Raw genomic sequence first — 17,838 nt, 5'->3', positions numbered from 1 at the left:
AGAAATGATAAAAGAAATGAAAGAGATTCTAAATATATCTAAAGAAAACACAGATAAAAAATTGGAGGAATTAAACAAAAAGATAGAATCCCTAGACCAGCAATATAAGAAACAAACAGAATACATAATACAGATGCACAGAGATATACAGGAAATAAAAAACTCCACTGAAAGTTGTAAAAACCGCCTTAATGAAAGTGAAGATAGAATTTCAGACCTTGAAGACAGGATTGCAGCAAGTGAACAGGAAAGGAAGGATCTTTTAAAAATAACAAGGAATCAGGAAACAACAATTCAACAACTGCAAGATGATGCAAAGAAGAATAACATAAGAATGATAGGGATTAATGAAAAAGAAGGAGACAACATAAAGGATATCAAGAGGATATTTAGAGAAGCAATAGCTGAAAACTTCCCAAGCATGAGATCAGAAACTGACATCAGGATCAGTGAAGCATATAGAACTCCAAATAGTCATAACCAAAATAAAACTACACCCAGACATATAATAATCACCATCCCAGAAATCCAACACAAGAATAGATTATTAAAAGCTGTCAGAGAGAAAAGACAGATTACTTATAAAGGAAAACCTATCAGAATCACAGCAGACTTCTCATCACAAACAATAAAGTCAAGAAGAGCATGGAGTGAAGTATTCCAGATCCTAAAGCAAAATGATTTCCAACCTAGACTGATATATCCTGCAAAACTATCATTTAAAATAGATGGTGAAATACGATACTTCCATGACAAAGAACAGCTGAAGAACTTCATGAACACCAAACCAACCCTGCAAAAAATATTGAAAGACAGTTTAGATACACAAAGGAAAAAACCACTAAGCAAAGCAAATAATTAAACAGAACAGAAAGATAAAGATGCAACAGCAGAGAGATAAGAATCCTACAATTAAACAACATTTAACAGTAATAACCATTAATGTAAATGGTCTCAATGCACCAATCAAAAGAAACAGACTAGCAGAATGGATCAAGAAACAAAATCCAACCATATGCTGTTTACAGGAAACCCATCTAACCCAGAAGGATACTCACAGACTGAAAGTCAAAGGATGGAAAACAATTCTTCATGCAGCAGGAATCCAAAAAAAGGCAGGAGTAGCCATTCTGTTTGCAGACAACGTGAACTTTAAACCAACAATGACCATAAAGGACAAAGAAGGTCACTACATACTCGTAAGGGGAAAACTCCAAGAGGAAGAGATAACTATCTTAAATATATACGCACCAAACTCCAGAGCGCCCAGTTATATAAAACAATTATTAACAGAAATGAAAACTCAAATTATCAGTAACACAATTGTAACGGGAGACCTTAATACGCCATTGACACCAAGGGACAGATCGACCAGACAGAAAATGAGTAAAGAAATAACAGAACTGAATCATACCTGTGAACAAATGGGTTTGATAGACATATACAGAATGTTCCACCCAACAACATCAGAATACACATTCTTCTCAGCAGTACATGGATCATTTTCTAAAATAGACCATATATTAGCTCATAGAACATATTTAAACAAGTGCAAAAGAGCTGAAATCATCCCTTGCATGTTATCGGATCACAGCGCTCTGAAATTAGAAATTAATGATAAAAGATACCGCAAAAATCCCACAAACACATGGAAACTGAATAACACACTCTTGAGTAATCAGTGGGTCACAGAAGAAATTAAAGAAGAAATCAAACAATACCTAAAAGAAAATGAAAATGCAGATACAACTTACCGGAATCTGTGGGATACAATGAAAGCCGTTCTGAGAGGAAAATTTATTGCACTGAGTTCCCACATCAGGAAAACAGAACGAATACAAATAAATAACTTGATGCTACACCTCAAACAGCTAGAAAAGGAAGAGCAAGTCAAGCCCAAAGCCAAAAGAAGAGAGGAAATTATAAAAATCAGAGCAGAAATCAATGCAATAGAGACTAAGAAAACAATCCAAAGGATCAACAAATCAAAGAGTTGGTTCTTTGAAAGAATAAATAAAATCGATAAGCCCCTAGCCAACCTTATTAAAAAAAGGGAAGAAAAAGCTCAAATTCATGCAATAAGAAATGAAAAAGGAGAAGTCACTACAGACCCAATAGAAATACAGAAGATCATCAACACCTATTTTGAAAACCTCTACTCTCAAAAGTTTGATAACACAGAAGAAATAGACAGTTTCTTAGAAGCATATGAAGTGCCAAAGCTAGATCAAGAGGATGTAAAACTGTTGAATAACCCAATCTCGGTTACTGAAATTGAAAATGTAATTAAGTCCTTACCCACCAAGAAGAGCCCAGGCCCAGATGGATTCACTGCAGAATTCTACAAGAAATACAAAGAAGACCTAATGCCGACACTCCTCAAACTATTCAATGAAATTGAAAGGAAAGCAATCCTGCCTAAGTCATTCCTGGAAGCAAATATCACTCTAGTACCAAAACCTGAGAAAGACCCAACTAAAAAAGAGAACTATAGACCGATCTCCCTAATGAACACAGATGCAAAAATCCTCAATAAAATATTGGCAAATAGGATCCAGCAAATCATCAAGAAGATTATACACCATGACCAAGTGGGATTCATCCCAGGAATGCAAGGATGGTTCAACATACGCAAATCAATAAATGTAATTCACCATATCAATAAAGCCAAAAATAAGAATCACATGATCATTTCTATAGATGCAGAAAAAGCCTTCGATAAGGTCCAACATTTATTCATGATAAAAACTCTACAGAAAATTGGAATAGATGGTCTTTACCTCAATATAATAAAGGCCATTTATGACAAACCAACAGCCAGCATCATACTAAATGGCCAAAAATTGAAAGCCTTTACTTTAAAATCAGGCACAAGACAAGGATGTCCTTTATCACCACTCCTATTTAATATAGTACTGGAAGTACTAGCCAGAGCAATTAGGCAAGAAAGAGAAATAAAAGGGGTAAAGATAGGAAAAGAAGAAGTTAAGTTGTCATTGTTTGAAGATGACATGATACTCTACATAGAAGACCCCCTAAGCTCCATTGAAAGACTCTTAGATACAATAAATAAATTCAGTAATGTGGCTGGATACAAAATCAATACTCAGAAATCAATAGCATTCCTATACACAAACAACAAAACCACAGAGAGGGAAATAAGGGAAACTGGACTATTCACATTAGCAAGCAAAAAAATGAAATATTTAGGAATTACTCTTACGAAAGAAGTGAAAGACTTATACAGTGAAAACTATATTACACTGTAAAAGGAAATTGAAGATGATCTCAGAAAATGGAAAGACATCCCTTGCTCATGGATAGGAAGAACAAACATTGTGAAGATGGCCATTCTCCCAAAACTCTTATACAGATTCAATGCAATCCCAATAGAAATACCATCAACATACCTTATAGATCTAGAGAAATCACTCCTAAATTTCATCTGGAACCAGAAGAGACCTAGAATCGCAAAAGCAATTCTAAGCAGCAAAGACAAAGCAGGAGGCATCACAATCCCTGACTTGAAATTATACTACAAAGCAACAGTAGTAAAATCAACATGGTATTGGAATCAAAACAGAGCTGAAGATCAATGGAATAGATTAGAAGATACAACCACAACTACAAACACACTCAACCACCTTATCTTCGATAAAGGAGCCAAGCAGGTTCACTGGAAGAACGACAGTCTCTTTAATAAATGGTGCTGGAAAAACTGGCTCTCCATTTGCCGAAAACTAAAGCTAGACCCATGTCTATCACCATGTACTAAATTAAAATCTAAATGGGTCAAAGATCTGAATATTAAAACAGAAATGCTAAATCTATTGGAAGACAAATTGGGTAGAAACCTTGGAGACATAGGAGTAGGTAGAGAATTCATGAATAGGACTCAAACTGCACGGGAAATACTTCCCAGAATCAATAACTGGGACCACTTCTTATTAAAAAGTTTTTGCATGTCAAAAGAAATCTCCAGCATAGTGAAAAGAAAACCCACAAACTGGGAAAAGATTTTAGTGAACTCTCTCTCAGACAAGGGACTCTTGTCTAAAACATATAAAGAATTAAAAAAACTCAGACCTTCAAAATTCAAAGATCCAATCCAAAAATGGGCATCTGAGATGAATACGCAATTCTCAGATGAAGAAATGCAAATGGCAAATAAATACATGAAAAAATGCTCATCATCATTGGTCATTAGAGAAATGCAAATTAAAACCACACTGAGATACCATCTCACTCCTGAAAGAATGGCCAGGATCAAGAAAACCAACAACAACAAATGCTGGAGAGGCTGTGGGGAGAAAGGAACTCTCCTGCACTGTTGGTGGGAGTGTAGACTGGTACAGCCTTTGTGGAGATCTGTCTGGAGGTTTCTCAAAAAGTTGGGATTGGAAATCCCATTTATTCCAGCTATTCCACTTCTAGGCATATTCCCAGAAGAACTGAAAGCATCATACCACAGGGATATATGTGCACCTATGTTTATAGCAGCACAATTTCTAATCGCCAGATCTTGGAAACAACCCAAGTGTCCATCAACTGAGGAATGGATAAAAAAGTTGTGGTATTTCTATACAATGGAGTATTATTCAGCTATAAAGAAGGATCGCATTGAGATATTTATCAATAAATGGGCGCAGCTTGAGACCATACTCATAAGTGAAATAAATCAATCTCGCATGTATGAATACCGAATAGTTTCCCTAATGTAAGTAATGATTCAAATATATAAAAATATGTGATAATCATGATTCCCCATTATGTGGCCTTGAAGCCTTATAAAATTTTCACTTATTAATTAGAAAGGCTTTACTCTGGGCTTTTTGATATGGAAATATTTGAAGCTATAGTATATGAAGTTTTATCCAAATATTTTAAGGAAAAAGACAGACACTATGGTAACTACTATTCTTTTAAAAAAATTATTTAGCTATTTCTTATGCTTATTTTAATTAAGGGAAAAACTTAAAAAATTAGGATATATAGTAGTAACTCTTTTTGATCTCCTATTAACTTGTTTTGAAGTCCTGTAATACTCCCAAGATCTTGTTTTGACTGATTAGACTCTGTTCCATTCTGTGCGATAGTAGCAAGTTTGAAGGTATAGGCAACTAATTTGAAGGCAATAAGATTCACAAAGATGCCCATTCTGGTTTGACTATTGTCTCCTTTGGAAGTCCTGTAATGTTCACAATGCCTAAGTTTTATTGGTCTTGTTCTCCACTGTTTTGTCCGGCTTTATAATATCTAATGAGATGGACAATTCCTTTTAAGGAAACAAGAGACAATGTTGATAACCATTGTTGATGACCTTGTACTCTGTTCTACATCATGTGCTATGTCTATCCTTGGTTTGGACTTACAGCTTTGTTTTGCCATATTTGACTTTATTCTCTCCCCCCCAAGAGAGTAATGAGAACTGAGGAGTAATAAAATCCAAAATGTGTAAATTCTGTTATAGAAAAGAGAGGGAGGGGAAAAAAAAAAAAGAGCTCTAACGGATATAACAACAAGTGTGTTTAGGGATGTTAAATAGCTGACTATATTAATGTTTTTGGATCATTGAACACAGCTGTTTGCAGTCTCTCCGTTTGAATGTCTACTTTGTATTCTTTGATACTGTGATTTGAGCAACTATTTCCAAGATGATATTATGTAATCTATTAACAGGTGATTTCTTACTGTTATGTTTTTTTTTTTTTGTAGTTCTGTATTATGTGTAACCTTACACTGCTTTGTTTTGTTTTGTGTTTTTCTCTTTTTCCTCTTAAATAAAAAAAAAAAATTTAACTAGGCTGTCTTCTACAATGTTGACCTCACCTCACCTGAGGGATACTTGCACTGAAGGGTTTACCCCTTCCTTTTCAATGCTGCTCCTGTTTTCTTTTAAACTCAGTGGTCTCATCCTGAAAATGGGTCACAAATGTGTTCAGAAGTTTCAGGGTCAATATTCTAGGGACGAATCAATCCCCTGATGTCAGAAAACATCTTGGGTCCAGGCCAGCCCAGGACACAATGGAAAAGAGAGAGAGCAGGCTGTTTGAGAGGTCAGTGTTTTGGAGTGAGGCAGCAGGCTTCATTGTCAAGATTTTCGCACTTATCTCTCTGCATCTATTCATTTCCAGCCAAGAAAATGAACATATGTCCACAAAAGGAGCACAATTGTAGTGGCAAATGGAGAAATTACAATTAAATAATAGGAATAATCTGCAAAAGAGTACAGATGAAATAAAAGCAAACAATTCAACTCTCCCTGACAAACCTGCTTCTCATCCGGGTCCTAAAAATCGGGAATTGTGAAAGTGAGCACATTGCCGACATGAGGGTCATGATTATTGCTGAAATGGTGCTACACTAACCATCCACTCAACCATTGCCTTGTGATGAGGCAAGGACACCTGTGGATTTCAAACTCTAAACTCCTCATGCCCTATACTTCCCTCCTCACAGATTCAAACTCTGCCTCTTCAGGACTTTAATATTTCTGGAAGGATATATTGCCTGGAGCCATGAAATACACTTATTAACAAATTGTTTGGCTTCAGGAATGTGTAGTATATTAGTAAAGTACACTTCTATGTGTATCTGGTGTAGTCATGTGAGTTGGACCTGATGGACCAATATGGTCCCTGGATCCTTCCTCTCAGGCTCTTTCCCTGATCTCTGGTTCCTTGATCTCATAAAGAAGTTACCTTTTCTCCTTCATTTCTATTTGCCAAGATATTGCTCTGTCAGAAACAGTCAAAGCTAGACTGCACTCTCTGAAACAATGAGACAAAATAAATGCTTTTCTTAAATTCTGTACATCAGCTATTTTGTACCCATAACTAACTAAATAAGTAAATAAATACCTAATACAATTCAATTAGGTGTATGTCCTATATAGTCTTCCAAATACAGCAATTCATTCTTCAACTAATTATATTAATGAGTTTTTATGACTTCTCTTTACAGTTTTTATGTATATATTTCAGCCTGACTCTAGCAATTTTTTGCATAACAAAGCCTCTTTTTTCTCTACGATCCATTCTCCTCCATGCAGACAGAAATACCTCAATGCAAAGGATCATTTTGTGACAAATTCATGGTTAAAACAAACCCACTGCTAGAAACACCTGGACTCCTGTTACCCAGTACTTAGCAAGCTGATGAAGACTTCCTTTACTAGCTACCAATTTCACTTGTAATTGTTGACTTAAAAGAACTTAGGGTACTCACAATGATGTGAAGAGGTATATGACAATGCTTTATGGGAAATCACTCTAAAACCCCTGAATATGTTGACACGATGTAATACAACATTTCTATCTACAAAACACTTCTATCTAGAACACGCTTCTATCTACCAAAAACTTACATGTCGATTTTTCTATATGGAAATTAACTCTCCATATAATTGCATGAGTCACAGGGCACACTGTTGAGGTCTCATTCAAACACTTTCAGGAGGCTTCTACCAATCCCGATATAGTCTTTCAGCTTTACTGACGACTGACAGAACTCTGCCCTACCTCATCACACTTTATTCTGAGCTGCCATGCTAAAAAGAAGAGAGTTCTGAGCCATGAGAAGATAAGGAAAGAGAAGAGCTGTCTTCTTGGTGAGTATTATTTCTCAGAATGCATAATATTTTCATAGCAAATGAGAGTGAAACTCACAGTGATGATAATAAGGGAAAATTACAAGTACAAGATGCTGGGAGGACATGAGGAAAGGAGGTATTCTAGGTGGAATAAAGCAGACCTTTATTTGAATTCTGTTAAGTTTCGCATAGACCTACAATGCTGTGCTACAGGGTTTTGGGGGAAAACAGAATGTATGTCAGATATATTTCCTCACAACAACAAATTCTACAAAAGACCTGAGAAAGTTACAAATTATTTGTGAATGAAAAATGACTGCCTCTGTGAGTATATGGTTTATTGAAAATTCAAGTACATAAAGATCAGACAGCACAAGGCTGGGGATTTAGCTCAGCGGCATAAGTACCTGCCTTGCAAGCAGGCGGTCGTGAGTTTGATCCCTGGTACCAATAAAAAGGAAAAAGAAAAAAAAAAAAAGACCAGACAGCACAGGCTCCAAACCCTGAGGTTCAGATAAAAGGAAGCATGATGGAGGATCCTTATACATCTACACCTTATTCACACAACACAGAATGGAATGAGTTGATATTGGTGGAAAATCTAGAAACAATCTTGAAAACTAAGCTATTGTCCCTGGGCTTCTCCACATGTGAAAAAAGACATGTAACTTTAGGTGCAGAAAGAACTTTGCCATGCCTCAACAGTTTCACAACTTATCATTTTCCACCTTTTGTAGTCAGAGTTTGCAAAGAAATAGATTTAATACAGAACATATAATTTATAGGGTTATTTCATAATATTCACCCAAAAAATAAAATGCAGAAAAATGTAAGACAATATCCATACACTAGAGACCCAAAAAATCCAGATGAAAACCTGGATCCCACAGCAATATCTCTCAGGAGTTGCGCAGAAGACCGAGAGCCCACAACAATGTCCTCCATGAGCCCAGCTGGAGGCGTAAAGCCCATGATAATGTCTCATGAAAATCTGTATCCAGAAGATGCCCTGGGAAGGCCCAAAGGTCAGTACTGGAAGGTGGAAAGTCTGCATCACTGGCGTGAAGAGTTTGTGCCACCAGGCTGAGGGATCTGCACTGGAGCTAGAAAAGGGATGATCAAAGTAAGGACCAGAGCTACTCCAGAGCCATCTTTAACAACAGTGAGGACCTGAACTGCGCTGATGATAATAACTGAGTTTATATGTGGAAGACCAGTGTGACAAGCTTCTCTAGGAGAATCAACAGCATACCATCTTCTCCTCCAGTTCTCCTTGTATGCTGTTGGCAACAATCCTCAGGTGGGTCTTCCACGCCTGAAGCCACAATGATTCAGTTCAGTAGGGTGTTCCAAGTTGACCAGCATTTAATCCATCGGACCACCCAAGTGGAATTCAGTTCTTCAGGCACTTAAGATCCAACAACGATCTAATATCATGTCATAGGGTATCTTGGAGTAGTCATCTGGTCAACCTCATATAAAAAACAGCAAAAAAAAAAAAAAGCTCATTCAGATGAAGTGATCAATAACAGATACCTTTACAAGGTAGTCTTTATATCTGTCTTGACAATCCTCTGACTGGGCAGAGCTTTGTGTGCTGTTTCATGTGTGTGTGTGTGTGCCATTGTCTCCTTAATTATGGGCATCCACATGAATCTGTAGACAGCTTTGTGCAGTTGGGCAATGATTTTTTTGCTGTGCCTCAGTTTTCACATTTCAGAATACTCAGGATATGAACAGATCAAGGCAGATGTGTACATAACATGTAGCATGTATTTATTCTGCAAAGTGAAACCACTTTCTTCCCTGTATTGTCAATTCTTCACATCTTTGATATAGTACTCAAAAATTCATTCTGTAATACTTACTGAGCTAGGACTTTAGAGATATTTCACAGGTGAAAGAGATAAGCCACACTCTTTCTTTACATTTTAATATTGAATCCAAAGCAGATAAACACAGACCAAGACACCCTACAGTGTGGGGCCATAACAAAGTAGAGAGTAGACTGTGGATATGAGAAAGTCGGATGGTAAATGATTTCCTTTGGAAAATAAATGCAGCCAGAGAGAAAGATCAGACCACAGAGTAGAGATTCAATAGTCATGAGAACTTACATGAGAGTCATGAGAGATTTAATAGTCATGAGAACTTACATGAGAGTCATGAGAAAGACCAGCCAGGGGCAAAAGAGAGTGAAATTCCAGACAAATGCCTCTGCAAAGAGAGGACTGAGAGACATGGTAAGGGTCATAAAATTGAGTCCAGTCTTTATCTTCCCAGTTATGATCTGCATGATCCTATACTTCCTGAAATATTATTCCATAAAATGGCTAATGTCTGCCAAAGTCTTAATAAAAATGTCACTATAAAAAGGGTCAAGATTGCATTCTATTCACTTTCCATGACAGTGGACATCAGGGTGTTTAAATCTCTGCAGAGCTGTTTACTAGGCAGAACTTCTAATAATGAGTAAAACACTGCTCACTTTCTACCTTGGGTCTTTCATTCAGCCAAGTCATCACTGTTATGAATCATGATTTTGAGCGATGTGATTAGAATCTTTATTTTAAATACATATCAAAATACTGGATTTTATCTAGGCCACTCACAGTATAACAATAAATGGAAGCTGACTGGTTACCGAGGTTTCCAAGTCGAGGGGCACTGAGTTTCTAGGCTAAGTATAGACATCAATGAACTATATATTTTCTCCTCAAACAAGTCACAGATTTCAGTAACTGAGGTAACTCATTGTTATTCAATGTGCACTTTAGATTTCATATTTTGGGAACTGACTCTCTAATAAAGAGAGCTGTGGTATGGGACCCCCACATAGGGCACATTTTCTCTCATGAATGGCATAGTTTTTTTTACATGAAAGTGGATGATATATGATTTGAGTGGGCTTCTGTAACAATACTCATTTGTCCTCTCTATCACATACTTGGTTACTTGGCATTCAAAAACACATCATACAAGCTGGGCATGGAGGCACATAATTGTAATCCCAGCATGCAGAAAGCTAAGGTAGGAGGATCATCAAAAGTTCAAAGCCAGGCTAGGTCACACCTTGAATTCAAGGCCAATCTGAATCACATAGGCCATGTGTCAAAAACACAAAAATTAAACAAAAAGTATAATACAGCCAAAAGTTTTCACTAGATTTTTATTCTATGTTCTTACATTTTGCAGCCTTAAAATTTACAGAGCACATTTCAGCTCTTTATTAATTACTCTGTGTATGACATTCGGACATAGGAATGGATAATAGATTCCAGCAGTTGTCTTCTTGATTAGAATAGGAAACCAGTCATTCTCATTCAAGACGTCCAAGAAAGTGCTGCTCTTGGGAGTAGGAATGTGACAGCAGTCTGAGGTTGAGTGCACAGAATCCTTTAGGGAGGGATATTATATTAAAGAATTAAATCTTCTGCAGGGAGTAGACATCTCACTTCAGAGTCTGAATGTGTTATCTAGGGACACACATAAACTTCAGCCTATCTCCAACTGTGAGAACTTCAGACATTATTAAATTACTTTGACTTCAGGTGATTCATCAGAAAGAGCAATCAGACTGTATCTTGAAAAGTCCTTATGATGATTTTGGAATTTAATGTGCAGACTAAATCCTGCACGTCGGAAGCCCTTGTTCTCAGGTCACTACAGGGTATTTGATTCAGGCATGGAACTTTGACATTGTTGCTAGAGGGACAATACTTGAAACCAGGTCATAAGTGTGGAAACACTAAATGTAACATATGCTAAGTTCATGTTCTCCAAGGTCAGAGGATGAATTTTAAGGGGTGATAGAGGTTAAGAGTGGGAAAATTTGTTAGAGAATAAGAATAGTGAAATAGGAATGGGCAACAGGAATAGTTCCTGAGAGACAGGAAGGGTCCTGAGTAGGTTTTCAACAAGCCCACCTCTCAAAGGAAATTTTATAGAGAAAAGTCATGAGGTGGGTACAACATGGGTCAAAGTTATGATTAACCAATAAGATTGCATGTAAACTCACACAGGTAATATTGATGCAATGGAAGCCAGGGCATATGGGTGACATCATTAACATTTGTCAATAATCTATAGTTACAGTCTTGTGTTTAGTCTTAGTCTTAGTTGTCTTGGTGTTAGTGGTTTTAGTCTTAGACCTAATGCTTCAGTCTTAGGCTTAGTGGTGGGGGAGATGGTGACCCAAACCTATCGAGACAATGGGAAATATCAAAAGGACAATATCAATAATGTCACACTTCTGTTTACTTCTTAGGGAAGTATGTAAATTAACCATTGCAACTTTAATCTTCAGTTGCTCCTCCAACTACAGTTTCAATGCATTCTCACCTTCACCACGACTCTCTTGAGGGCCCTGTCCTGTCTGACTGCATAATATATTTCTACCTAACTTAGCTGTCTGCAATAGAAGGGCCACAGGTATGAAAATGTCCCATACATTTTCACAGGTTATTCTGGTTTTTGACAGAGGAGGAGATCAATGAAGACAGAACTACACGGAAGAGTGAAGTGTTAGGTATAGGTAGAAAATGATAAGGCCAAAATCTATTGTTTTCGATTATGTAAAAGTCACGAATGGATTGAATTTAGCAGTCATGTATAAGATCTAAATGATGAGTCATGGCCATCTTGAAGGCCATGTCCACTTTTGGAAATACACTGCACTTGAAAATATATTGTACTGGGCCGTCTGAGGAGGAAATTTGCCCTCACATTGTGTGGATTCCATGTATTTCTTCTGGTGACCACTTGAACTATCTCTTAAGTATTCTTTTTCTCTCCTAGATGCCATTTTCTTATCTAAAGTTCTGAGGTTGTACCTCCTTAAGGAACAGTGGGGACTGATAGCATCAAAAATCATATTATGGGGCCAGAGATTTAGTTCAGCAGATTAGCGCCTATCTGTTAAGTGTGAGATTGTAAGTTTGATAGCCAGTACTAAAAAAAGAGAAAGAAGGATCATTTTATGAGCATGGAAATATTGTTTACTGTCATTTACCTTTTACTATTTGTTTTGTTGAATCACCAATTTAAAAGCTATCCACCCTTATCTTTTCTTCGTGAATAATTTGGGCTGTTTCAGTTCATGATATCTACCTTAACTTTCTAAAATCTAAATGCAACCCTTTGCTTGAGTTTCTATCTTCCAAAAACTTCTAAGTTAGGGTTGTAGAACAACATATAAATTGCTGTGGGAAGTAATAAGCCATATGGAATCTATAACACTGCCCAACAAATGATATAATCTCACATAATGTTTCCTGCTGTATGACTATCTGGGTTTCCCCAAAATCATATATAGGAACACACTTTCCACTGGGATGGTATGAGGTGGTTAGGTAAAGCCTTTGCAAATTACTGAGATCATGCAGTCAGAAATCTTAATAATAACAAATTTTCATTAGACTGACCTGGATCGGGACTGTCTCCACAGGTCATCTGCCAGTGAAAGCAGAGATAAATCTGGGCAACTCAGGAAACAGACTTCTTTTTCCTGTCTTTTCTCACTTGCTTTTTATCTTTAATTTTTGTTTTCTTTCTTTCCCCCTTCATTGTTTAATCTCGTTTTTGGTTTGTTTTTTTTTTTTTTTTTTTTTTTTGGTCTTTTTCCTTTTTATCGGTACCAGGGATCGAACTCATGACTGCCTGCTTGCAAGGCAGGTGCTTATACCACTGAGCTAAACCTCCAGCCCCTTAATCTTGTTTTTATACAAGTGTGAACATGGTTTCTAGCCTCCCTGTGGCTCTAGTCTATTCTTTTCGACTCTTCCTTTGCTCTTTCCCTCCAGTCTTCTACACCATTTTTCCAAATTTAGCATGATCCCCCTTGATCCTTCAGCCTTCCAATTTCTTCTTCTTCTTCTTCTTCTTCTTCTTCTTCTTCTTCTTCTTCTTCTTCTTCTTCTTCTAGTTCTCTATTCTCTCCTTAAACTATTTTAAATTTTAATGCCCAAGGGAAAAATTGACACACTGCATAAAATTGTATACTGCATATAATTTTCCAGTTTGTTTTAGATTTTGTTATATAACCACATATCTAGTTCATATGGTTAAAAGTGGCAAGTGAAAGATTAGTTCAGTGTCTCATTTGTTTAGTTTGATGCTATTGATACCACTATAGACAAAACTGACATAATAGTTGTTGTTTCTTTTGCCTAACAGCTTACTCAAGCATGAATGAAATTGACTAAGGGTCACAGAAAATATTGTGGCACAGTACCAAAGAACTAGGGACCAGGCCAAACAACTTCCTATCTAGAACAAATTGAAGAGGTAAGATCTTCCAACAGACTCAAAACCCAAAAACAAGCTACATTTGGAAGATATCTCAAAGAAGTAGCCATCACTTAAGGGTCCTAAATACTAGCAATAAAGTAACCCACCACTGGCAATTTACAAGAATTACCCCAGAAATTAAGCTTTAAAAAAAACAAGATAAAATGAGAAGACTTTTAAACAAAACGCAACCCCAGACACCTGGTTCACCAAAGGCAAATCCAGGGGGCAATGAGGTGAGACAATCTGAAAGCCTCCCACCACACCTCTCTAAAGCAGTAACAACAAAGCAATTGAGTGAAGCTCTGGAAAAAAAAGAAATCAGAAATAATCTGTCAGATAACTACAGAGATGGTGTCCAAAATAAGGACAATGCTTAATGATGCTAAAGCAGATACAGACCAAAAAAATAGATGAGCTTAAAAAATTATGGAAGCTCAGCAAAGGAAAGAAACAGAATCTGTAAATCAGATTCAAGGAGACATCCAGGGAATAAAAAATTCCATGGAAAGTATTCTAAGTGGATTAAGCCAATGTGAGGATAGGATCTCAGATATTGAAGAAAGGTTTGCTGTTAGTGACCAGCAAGAGAAAGATTTCTCAAGAATAGCAAGGGACCATGAGAAATCAATCCAGCAACTGCTAGATGATACAAAGAAGAATAATATAAGATTGCTTGCAGTCAATGAAAAAGCAGGAGATATCATAAACGATATTGAAAAACATGTTCACAGACATGATGGCAGAAAATTTTCCTGGTACAGAAAAAGAATTTGACATAGAGAGAAGTGAGGCATATAGAACTCTAATTAGCCATGATCAAAAAAATTCTACAGTCAGGCACATCATAGTCAAGATTCCAAAAATTCAACATAAGAATAGAATCTTAAAAGCTGTTAGGCAAAAGAAATAAGTCACTTCTAAAGGAAAGCCCATCAGAATTACAGCGGATTTCTCAGTACAACCATTCAAATCAAGGAGAACTTGTAGTAAAGCATTCCAAGCACTAAAGGAAAACAACTTTCAACCCAGAGTGATGTACCTCACAAAACTATCTTTCAAAATTGATGGAGAAATAAGTGTTCCATCCCACAACATCAGAATACACATTCTTCTCAGCTGCACATGGGATGTTCTTCAAAATAGACCTCATCCTGGCTCATAGGACATGCTTAAGTAAATACAAAAGAAGTTAAATTATACCCTGCATACTATCAGAGAACAGTTCTTGGAAACTGGAAATCTATGGCAAAAGAAACCACAAGAACTTCATAAACACATGGAAATTAAATAGCACTCTCCTAAACAACCAATGGGCCACAGGCGAAATTAGAAATTAGACACTTTTTACAGTTGAATAACATGACAATACAGCATACCATAACTACTGGGACACAATGAAAGAAGTCCTAACAGGGAAATTTATAATAGTAAATACTCATATAGAGAAACACAGAGAAAATGCATATAAACAACTTAATGTTGAACTTCAAACTTCTAGAAAGAGAAGAGCCGACTAAGCCAAAAAGCTCATATGAGGGAGGAAGTTATAAAGATCAGAGCAGAAATTAATGCACTGGAGATTAAAAAACAAAAGAATCAGTGAATCACAGAGTTGGTTCTTTGAAAGAGTAAGTAAAATTGACTCATTCTTAGCCAACTGTATAAAAAAGTAAAGAAAAGACACAAAGCCATGCACTTAGAAATGAAAAGGGTGAAATCACAATAGACCCTGCAGAAATCCAGACCATTTACACCTACTTTAAAAACTTGTATTCTAAAAAAAAGCTTGTATTCTAACAAGATGGCAAATATGAAGAAATGCACAAATTCCTACATACTATGAATTACCAAAGTTGAATCAAGAAGATATAAACATCCTAAATAAACCAATATCAATTAATAAAATCAAAGATGCAATTGAAAACCTATTAACATAGAAAAGTCCAGACCCTGATGGATTCATTGTTGAATTCTACAAGAAATTTAGAGAAAATCTAACACCACTATTTCTCAAACCCTTTAATAAAATTGAAAGAGAAGCAATTTTCCCTAACTCCGTCCTGGAGACAAGAATTGCCCTGATACCAAAACCAGAAAAAGACCCATTGAAAAAAGAGAACCACAGGCCAGTCCCCTTAACGAACATAGATGCAAAACTTCTCAATAAAACACTAGCAAACAGAATGCAGGAAATCATGAAGAAGATTATACACTATGACCAATCTGGATTCATCTCAGGCATGCAGAGATGGTTCAACATACACAAATCAATAAATGTAATACACCATATCCACAAAGCCAAAGACAAAAGCCACATGATTATCTCAATAAATGCAGAAAAAGATTTTGATGAAAACCAACACTCATTCAGGATAAAAACCCTACAGAAAATTAAAATAGATTGCTTTTTTCTCAACCTGATAAAAGCTATTTACAATTAACCAACAGTCAACATCATACTAAATAGGCAAAAGCTGGAAGCTTGTACTCTAAAATCAGGAACAATACAAAGGTGTCCATTCTCACCACTCTTATTCAATATAGTTCTTGAAACATTAGCCAGAGCAATTAGACAGAAATAAAAGGAAGAAGGATAGGAAGGGAAAAATTAAAGTATAAATATTTGCAGATGACATAATACCCTACTTAGAAGACCACAAACAGCCAAATGACTTCTAAAATTAATAGCCAAATTCAGTAGTAGGGCTGCATAAAAGTCAACACTCAACAATCAATAGCAATCTTGTACACAAACAACAAACTCACTGAGAGAAAAGTTAGGGAAATCACATCCTTCACAATAGCATTCAAAAAGATGAAACACTTAGGAATCAACCTAACAAAGGAAATAAAACATCTATACATTGAAAATTACAGTACTCTGAAAAAGGAGATGGAAGAGGATATCAGAAAATGGAAAGATATCCCTTGCTCATGGATAGGAACAATCAACATTCTGAAAATGGCCATACTCCCAAAACTGTTCCACATATTTAGTGCAATAAATCAAAATACCATTAACATACCTCACACCACTACAGAAAACATTTCTAAAATTCATTTGGAACCAGACAGGACCTAAAATCCCAAACATAATCCTGTGGGAAAAAAAGGCAATCCGTATGGATCAAAGATCCAAATATTAAACAGAAACTAAATCTATTGGAAGAGAAAGTAGGTAAAAATACTAAAGATATACAGGTACCAGAGTTAATGAACAAAAACCAAACCTCATGGGAACTACTTTAAAGAATCAACTGAGTTTTAATCTTATTAAAAAGTTTTTGCACATCAAAAGAAATCAGCTACAGAGTGCAAAGAAAACCCATATATTGGGAAAAAATTTTATCAAACTGTCCCTCAGACCAAAGGCTTATATCTGAGACATAAAAAGAAGTGAGAAAAACCAGGCCTCCTAAATTTAAATACCCAATCCAAAAGTGATCATTTGAGATGAATACACACTTCACAGATGAAGAAATACAAATGGCAAATAAATACATGAAAAAATGTTCAGCATCATTGGTCATTTGAGAAATGCAAATTAAAACAACATGAGGATCCCATCTCACACCAGAAAGAATGGCTGCCATCAAGAAATAAACCAATAACAAATGCTGAAGAGGCTGTGGAGGAAAAGGAGCACTTCTCCACTGTTGCTGCAAGCACTGTGGAAATCAGTGCAAAAATTAAAAAAAAAAACAGATTAGAGATACCATTTGACCCAGGTATTCCACTTCTGGGTATTTTTCCAGAAGATTTAAAAACATCATACCACAGCAAAATATGTGCACCCATATTTATAAAAGCACAATTTGTAATAGCTAAATCTTGGAAACAACACAAATGTCTATCAACCAAGGAATGGATAAAAAATACGGTATTTTTATACAATGGAGCACTACCAGCTATAAAGAATGATATATGTAAGGCTTTTGTAGGTAAATGGATGGAAC

This window comes from Cavia porcellus, unplaced genomic scaffold (genome assembly GCF_034190915.1).
Source record: "Cavia porcellus strain 051 isolate PalLab524CR breed Dunkin Hartley unplaced genomic scaffold, mCavPor4.1 scaffold_23, whole genome shotgun sequence".
Lineage (NCBI taxonomy): Eukaryota > Metazoa > Chordata > Mammalia > Rodentia > Caviidae > Cavia > Cavia porcellus.
The sequence above is the reverse complement of the archived record's forward strand: the minus strand, read 5'-3'. Positions refer to the sequence as shown.